The following is an 8,914-nucleotide window of genomic DNA, read 5'->3' on the forward strand; positions in this document are numbered from 1 at the left end:
TGACTTTAATATTGCCTGACCGATTAAACGCTTGTGTTAGAAGTATTACAAGTAATAGGTTATTCAAATGCCGATAAAATTAGCTAAATAACGCTTAACACCTATGGCACCGAGGGAACCATAAGGCAACACTAGCTACGAATGTGGTCAGCTCTCTTGTGTGTGTGAACACTCTTGGCAATAAAAAATGGAGGAAAAGTTCGGTTAAATTAAATTCGGTTTCCTACAAATGCAAAATAGGTCCTGGTAGTTATATGAAAATGGAAATCGATTAAACTGTACCTGACAACATTATTTCGTTGTTTATTTAGTAATGAAAATAAATGAAATATTTACTGTATTTACTAAGCTAGAGAAAGAAATATGCTTGATCCACCTACAGTGTACGTATACGATCACCTTTCCAGTTGACGATGTACGATGTATGCTCCCCACACTGTGGACACGAAGGTGAACGCGAACACGCTCTCAACGCGTGAATGTGCGTACACACTCGACAATCGCAGGTTTACCAACGGCTATAACAACATTATTGATTAAAAAATTAATGGTTTAGTCTTCTGAACTCGGATATAAATGCTAACTATCGGAGTTACAGGTCCCTAAGTCGGCGTCAAAAGTCGTGTTTTTACAAACCGATTAACAAACAACAAAACTCTGTAGAAGTCCTGTTATATGTTAAACAGCGAGTTTGGCCACAATTCGTCTGATGTCGGATTGTTTTGTTGGTTACCGATAACTATTATAAGGAATCCCTGCGCGGAGTTGCCAGTCATATACCTTTTCGCCGACATTCAACCGATTCTCGACAAGGTAAACAATAAGAATTTTGGAAGATACCGGCTTTTACCTTTATACACGTTTTAAAAATAACAACCGTAACAGTGCAATACTCCACATCGTAGTGCATTTTCTACGTACAGACCCGGGGTTTATCTTGTCAGAAATACAACTCATCGACTGTAATTTGGCACAACTTTGCGCAGTTCGTACTTCAGTCTAAAAAGTGCATTTTATATATGACCGAGTCAAAAAAAACTTCTTATTCGGCCGTAACCTATTTTCATGTCGAATCAGTAAATGACTACAAAGAATGCAATTAAAAATACCGACGTCATTGCCCGACGAGACGGGGCAGCCGTTACGAGTTGCTCGGGCAATTCCTTTGTTCAAATCCCCTAAAAATTGTATCGGCATTAAGAAAACTATGAAATCAGTAAATGTCGAACCCAGTCCTTTTAAATGCACGATGTGAAAATTACATACAGAGTGTTACGAAAATGTTTAGTTGGTTTTTATAAACCAACTAAAGATCTAGTTGGTCTTATTGTTTTTTGTGGATTCAAAAATAAATTTGTATTTTAAATGCTGAGAAATTCTGTTTTAAATTTCAACAAAATATGGATCAATAATAACAAAAAAATACTCCGTATTCGTAGATGCATTTTCGCAATCAGACTTCACTCCACATTGACTATGTGACGAACTTGTCTAATAAGAGTATCTCCAAATGTATAAAGAATTTAAATTTTCTGCCATATATTTTTAAAGTTATTAATCTTATTACAGTTTTTTTTTGTAATTGTAAAACATTCTATCTTTACAAGTGACCATCATAATATGGGATTGGAGCTTTTTTCTGTTGGAATCAAAAATACTTTGTATAATTCTTTTTAAAAACGTATAGTTCCTACAAGGATACAATTTTATTCATTTTTCAAATTTAGATTAAAAGAAATCCACTCATTAAATATATATTTTACCAATGGAATAAAACGAGAAGACAGTTCGCGGCCAAACTAGCCGCATTCAAAAATAAGTGGATCAGCTCGATGTAAGGCTTTGAATAGAAACCAGTTTGGTCAGGATTTGTTATACCTGGGCAGATTCACGGGTTTTCGAATGAGCTAATATCCATTTATAATATTTAAAATACAAAATACTGTAATTACATGGTGTGAAGAAACAAATCCCTTACTTGTTAGTTTTAATTTCTAATTTTACGTAACTATTATTGTAAGTTTGGTAAATATTGGGTAAATAAAATAACCATAAACGAATTATCAAACACGCATTCATTGGAAATATTTCGCCAAGGAAATAATTTATGACACTATGCAATAGAGATATCGGAAACATTCAAACCGATTATTTAACAAAGTGCTCTCTTTAAATGTGTTCGTAATATAGACGACATTATAAATTTAGTCATAAGATGATCCTGGATCGAAGTGGGAGGAAATTGGCGATCAACGATCAGAACTGTACGAAACGTATGTCTGTGTTAGAGAATTGTAACGGAAGTCAAAGTTATTGTAATATGGTGTTACTATACTGTCGCTGCAATAAATATTTCACTATTGACTATAAATTAATCCTTTATATAGCTGTAGGTAATTTAAAAAATATTCAGAGAATATACAGGTTAATTTTATATAACGACATCAGCTATTAAGTTGAACTAGAATGTTAAAAACTATTAAATAAGAAAGTTATACATGACAAATGCATAACTATGCATAAGACAAATCCACTAAATATACATTACTTCACTTTTAACAACAATCAAATACGTGCTAGGTATATTACAAGGTTTTTAATATAATTTTTTAAGTGCAAAAATGATTGAGTATTCTTACAGTGAGCCTAATCTCTTAGGCTAATTTAAAAAATAAACCTCTAACATATTTTATATGTAATATTTAATTAATAAGATTTAATCTGTAACCTTTATATTATAATATATCCAATTATATATATATATATATATATATATATATATATATATATATATATATATATATATTATAAATATTATATTATACAATTATAAATATATCCAAGTTTGAGTTTCGTTTTACTACGTATTTTTGGAGTATAAATATTTATGGAGCTGCATAACAATGAATAACTCAAAAATCGAAATAAATCCCAATTTATTATTTAAATAAATTGTTTAGAATATAATTCAAATTCATCAATATTGGAGCCAATTCACTTTTGTCTACGTATAGGAGCGGTCTTAACAAGCTGAGTTATTGAGCTAAATTATTTTGTTATCTAATGTCATACATAAATTGACATTATTCTATAAAATGTTCCAGACGACTTGGACCTCTGATTTTAATGCACTTTTAAAAACACGCTTGAAACAGAGTACGGAAACAGAATATGTTCTAATTGCAACTTAATTGCGTTTAACATTTATTACGTTCTCAATTCATGTGAATATTGCACAAGATATTCTAACTGGGTAGTCTCGCATCGCGTTAGTGTACAACAGAGCACTATAACTAGAGTACCAAAGTATCGTACAAGTTGACAATAACAAACAATCGTACGTACGCCTGACAGTCCGGTAGCTGTCGTCTGAGGCGCGCTGATGCTGAGGACAGACGTAGTGACATTTAGCTACTAATTACGTACTGTCAGTGTGAATACTCCATGGCTCAGTAGAATATACGGTTCACACACACTACGTGCCCGGTAACGATTCAGTGGAAATCATCATAGGTACGTTAATACGCAGGCATATACGCTACATCGTAGTCATGTGGACAGTAGTAGATCGGACTGAACAGATGCCATAGTCCACGAACCGCGTATAGAATCGATCAAACGTGTTTACAATAAGCGTCATCTGTTGCTCTCGGCGAGTAGTGAGTCCGGGTCCGGCCTCAGGTTAGAAACCCCTGCTGCACCCCTCGACGTCCCAGTAACAGTCTCTGCACGACAGAGGTCCACAAGCCTCGGTACTACAAGCCTACCTAGAAGGTAGAAGGCGGAGATCCTACCTGTGAGGTGCTGGAGGCTTACTCCCCGCGCTGTGTTCTTGGGTCCACTACACAATCGATACTGACACTCGCTGAGGGTCGGCTCCCGGCAACAAATTTCCCACCTTCTACCGTTTATCCCTCTCAGCTCCTGCCTGATTCCCTCTGGTTCTGGTGATATCACGTTGTTTGTGTTCGATGTACTCGAACAGATACCATAAACACAGTACAATATGTACATTCCAAACGTACTGAAAGTAATGTTGTTACTGTTAAATGAAAAAAAGATGTAGGAATTCACGATTCAAATTAGTCAATTATTTTCATCCTGCTCCTTATTAGACGCCGTGTACAGGATGTTCCAAAACTCTTACTACAAATTTCCACATACCAAATCGAGCCAAAAAACTGAATACCAGCAGTGATCTATCTCTTTCCGTTATCGTCTCTGTCAGTACGTATTTTTTTTTTTTTTTTTTTTTTTTTTTTTTTTTTTATCATATTTTTAAAACTAATAAACAAAATGTAATCAAACTTTGAGAAAATCTCTATGTTAAAAGAATCTATCAACTACAAACGATTGAGTGAATTTAATAGTTAAATATCAAAGTAGTGGCCACCTCAAGTTTTAAACTAAAATATATAAGCATTAATTCACCAAAAGTTACAAAAATAACTTTGTGTACAAAATGTTACAAAAATTTAACGGGGTTTCCGTTTTTAAATATAACTGTAATTAACTTACTTATTACAAGTTCTGCATTTTTAACATTGAAAATCATGAAGTTTGATGAAAATGTAAGGTTCGAACCCACAAAAACAACACTTTTATCTGGCGATGAAACTTCCAGGATAAACTTTGATGATTTCAAAAGAATTCTTACAAATGTCAATAGTTGATAATTAAAAGATATGATGAAGATCGGAGAAAACTATAAAGGGAACGTAACGAGTTGTACACGGTATTGAGAGTTCCAAACCACAAGGAAATAAAGAAACATAAATATAAATCTAACATCGATCTACCAACGTAAAGTACTATGTTAAAAGTCATATAAATGGAAATAGGTATTAGCACCTTGCTTGGAAAGGACGCTAGGCGCCATAACAGGAAAGGATATAAAAGTTGGTCATACAACAAACTCATTGACACACAGTTTTCCAGATACGTGTAACCGAAATTCTAGGCTTAAAATTATTACCTCTTACAAAACATTGAGGTAACATCTAGAGAAACTGTGAACCTCAAATTTAAACCTGTTATAACACACACTGAGGTAAAGATTACATTCCAAGACAATGTTGTATCAGTAGTCGAGATGTCTATCTGTAGTGGAAAACATCAAACCTCAAATACGCTGTAACACAGTGACTGCTAGAGAAACTGTGAACCTCATATTTAAACCTGTTATAAGAAACACTGAGATAAGGAATAAATTCCAGGACAATCTTCTACCAATAGTCCAGTTGTCTATCTGTACTAGAAGACAGCAAAGCTTGAGAAGGCTGTAACACAGTGACTGCTAGAGAAACTGTGAACCTCATATTTAAACCTGTTATAAGAAACACTGAGACAAGCAATAAATTCCAGGACAATCTTCTACCAATAGTCCAGTTGTCTATCTGTACTAGAAGACAGCAAAGCTTGAGAAGGCTGTAACACAGTGACTGCTAGAGAAACTGTGAACCTCATATTTAAACCTGTTATAAGAAACACTGAGATAAGCAATAAATTCCAGGACAATCTTCTACCAATAGTCCAGTTGTCTATCTGTACTGGAAGACAGCAACTCTTGAGAAGGCTGTAACACAGTGACTGCTAGAGAAACTGTGAACCTCATATTTAAACCTGTTATAAGAAAACACTGAGGCAAGCAATAAATTCCAGGACAATCTTCTACCAATAGTCCAGTTGTCTATCTGTACTGGAAGACAGCAACTCTTGAGAAGGCTGTAACACAGTGACTGCTAGAGAAACTGTGAACCTCATATTTAAACCTGTTATAAGAAACACTGAGACAAGCAATAAATTCCAGGACAATCTTCTACCAATAGTCCAGTTGTCCAGTTCTGTAAAGGGTCCTTCAGGAGACACGGCTCACTGTATGTGGACTAGGCTGTACTACATAGTGTCTGGCAAAATTTTCTGTGCGCTATGAAACTGTTGAACCTAACATAGGCTGGTACGAAGGGTCGAGACGGCCACCTTTAAGAACTGTAAAGGGTCCTTCAGGAGACACGGCTCACTGTATGTGGACTAGGTGTACTATATAGCGTCTGGCCAAAATTTTCTGTGCGCTATGAAACCAGTTGATGACTAACAGTAAGCTGGTACGAAGGGTCGAGACGGCCACCTTTAAGAACTGTAAAGGGTCCTTCAGGAGACACGGCTCACTGTATGTGGACTAAATAGTGTACTAAATAGCGTCTGGCAAAAGATTCTGTGCGCTATGATACCAGTTGATGACTATATATAATATATTAAACCGCTCAACAAAGTTTAGCAATCTGATCAGAACCAAAATTCTCAAAATTTTACCGAATATAGGCAAGATTGAAATTGGTCGATTATTGCAGGCCAGGCAAGGATCTCCATTTTGAAGACTGGAATAACCTTTAAGAGCTTTAGATTCGTCGGTACAATTCCCATCTCAAAGGATAAATTAACCAATTTTGTAATGGTTCTAAAAGTGCCCATTGCAATGTTTAATCAACAACACAGTACACGCACTAGTCCAGTACGCAGATGATACGACTCCTGTCTTAACTCAAAATCACAAGAAGAACTTGGGAAAATTACTTTCATTGAGCTTAACAGTGCAGTTCAACATTTCAATGAGCTCATCCTCAAAGCAAATCCTTTGAAATCGAAATTTATTCAATTTAGTTTGCGACAAACATATTCAGATTGTAGTCCAATAGTCATATTAAACAAAACCAAAATCACTGAAGTGTACTCAATGAAATTCCTTGGAATACACCTAGATCGAGGTTTGTCTTGGGATTGTCATGTGGACTATGTTTGTTCAAAGTTATCCTCAGGCAATTATGTCTTGAGGAAACTGTCCGAATACTGCCCAACTCAGGTACTGATGACGTCATATTATGGACTGATCTACCCACACATTTCTTACGGATTGGCATTGTGGGCAGGTTGCACAAGCGCAAACTTTTCCAGAATTTTCATCCTTCAAAAAAGTTCGAACAATTACAAAACTGCAATGGAGAGGGTCATGCAGACCAGCTTTCAAAAATCTAGAATTGTTGATATTACCTTGCCTCTATATCTTGGAAAACGTGTTTTTTTTTCAAATCGAAATGTGAACACATAGAGTTAGTGATTTACACTCTTATGCAACTAGAGGCAGGGATGACTACCGAACTGGGCGACACAGGACGGTAGCTCACGAGCGTTTGCCTTCTCAGGAAGAAGCTCGAATTGTCAACAACTTACCGAACTCGATCAAAAGTGTCCACATGCTGAAGTCATTCAAAACTCGTCTAAAAACAACCTTGACTACACACGCGTTCTACAGTATAGACGGGTTTATGGCACAAAATTGGGAGACCTCTTAATTGATTGACTGACCGGGAAAGTGGTGGATAAATTCGAATGAATGAGAGACAGTGAACGCAAAAATTGTATATTTGGGAGGGACTTCGTTGCTAGAATAAATTCAAAATTTTTGCTAAACAACTTGACGTTTGGTATAACATTGTACGAGTATTCATGTTTTACGCAATAAATCATTTATTATTATTATAACACTGAGAAGCGATCGATGTCATCCGGTTTCTTGGGTTTGCTTCCCCGAATAACCAAATTAACCTCCTCGCAAATCACAGGAGTCAGCGCCTTGGATGTCAGCGGAACATAAAAACTCAAGGGTGAGGTAGTAGGTCGCAATTGCAAGAGCCTTTACACAAGAGGAACGGACATATAGAGAGCAATTAGTGCACAGCTATATATGAAACTGAATTGTGGGCAGAACAAAATATTAAATACATTTAGGCTCATTTCGTGGACGGTCATCAGGTGAAGTAGTTTTTTTTTTAATCTTTTTGAGCTATCAGCAAATACGAGGCCCAAAGAGTTAATTACCGCAACGTTAAACTATGCGCAAAAACCCCCTGGCGCTATAAAGAGCATCAAAGGTTGCTAGAGGCAGGCTAAGCTATCTACGGTATTTTAAAATACTTACTCTATGATGTAGCTATAAACTCGAACTCGAGACAGTTACGGCTTAGCCGGTGCATTTAGACATAAAAATACCTTTGCGCTTGCTTCCGGAGTTGCAGAATATTCAGGATAAGTAAGGCTAGTTGTAACACCACGTCGAGATCCCATGAGGAGGGATAGCGGGCTACATATCTCAGCCGCGTCATCTTAAGAGAAGGGGAGGCTATCTCTCCGTCAAAGCGAGTAGGGACAGCACTAGCCTTATCACTAATGGAGGTCTACCCACTCCAACAGTGATCTCCCGCAGTGAACTGGACCTGTCGACCAAGCCTTTATCTCGAACTGGGTTTGCATTGTAATGTTGTTAGGAACTAGGAAATAAAAGAAAATAGGAAATAAACTCTCTTAACTTTTACCCTTTCAGCCACTAATTGACAGGCCTATAGCTGACAAATTTTACTAAAAACGTGATCTAATTTTTTTAAATATTTAAGCCAAAAATACAAGACAAATAATGTATTCAAATAAAATGTTATGATAAACAGTATTTTTATAGTAAATATCCGGTTATATAATTCTTTTTATTTTCACTTTTATTAATATAATATTTTTAAGCTGTAAAATGGTTTGGCTCAGTTCAAGACGGATTTCCCAATGTAAACATTATCTTTGGAAATTGATATCTTTTACTAATAGTCATTACAAAGGCCAATGTGATTGGATATTTATTTGCATTTAAATGGAAGACTAAATAAAAACTTTAAAGTTCGAAATATATTTCCACAATATCTAACGCCAGTATGTCAATGCTTCTAAATTATCTTTGTCCCTCCTGGACTCTAGAAAAACTTTCTAACTTATCAAACTATGATCAACATTTCACACTTTCCTTATGAGATTATATAAATTCTATATGTAAGCTATTTTATTAATTGCGAATAAACTCTTTGCAATACGTGTA

General features: G+C 35.7%; 1 long non-coding RNA gene across 1 annotated transcript in view; it reads right to left on the reverse strand.

Moving 5' to 3' along the window:
* LOC124370057 overlaps nucleotides 1-3,865 on the reverse strand; it is an 83,084-nt gene extending 79,219 nt beyond the window's left edge. Inside the window, exon 1 of the long non-coding RNA XR_006923143.1 lies at nucleotides 3,795-3,865. This is a non-coding gene — a long non-coding RNA (uncharacterized LOC124370057). The remainder of the gene's footprint in view (nucleotides 1-3,794) is intronic.
* Nucleotides 3,866-8,914: the final 5,049 nt, after the last annotated feature.

The sequence above is a fragment of the Homalodisca vitripennis genome, chromosome X (assembly GCF_021130785.1).
Source record: "Homalodisca vitripennis isolate AUS2020 chromosome X, UT_GWSS_2.1, whole genome shotgun sequence".
Lineage (NCBI taxonomy): Eukaryota > Metazoa > Arthropoda > Insecta > Hemiptera > Cicadellidae > Homalodisca > Homalodisca vitripennis.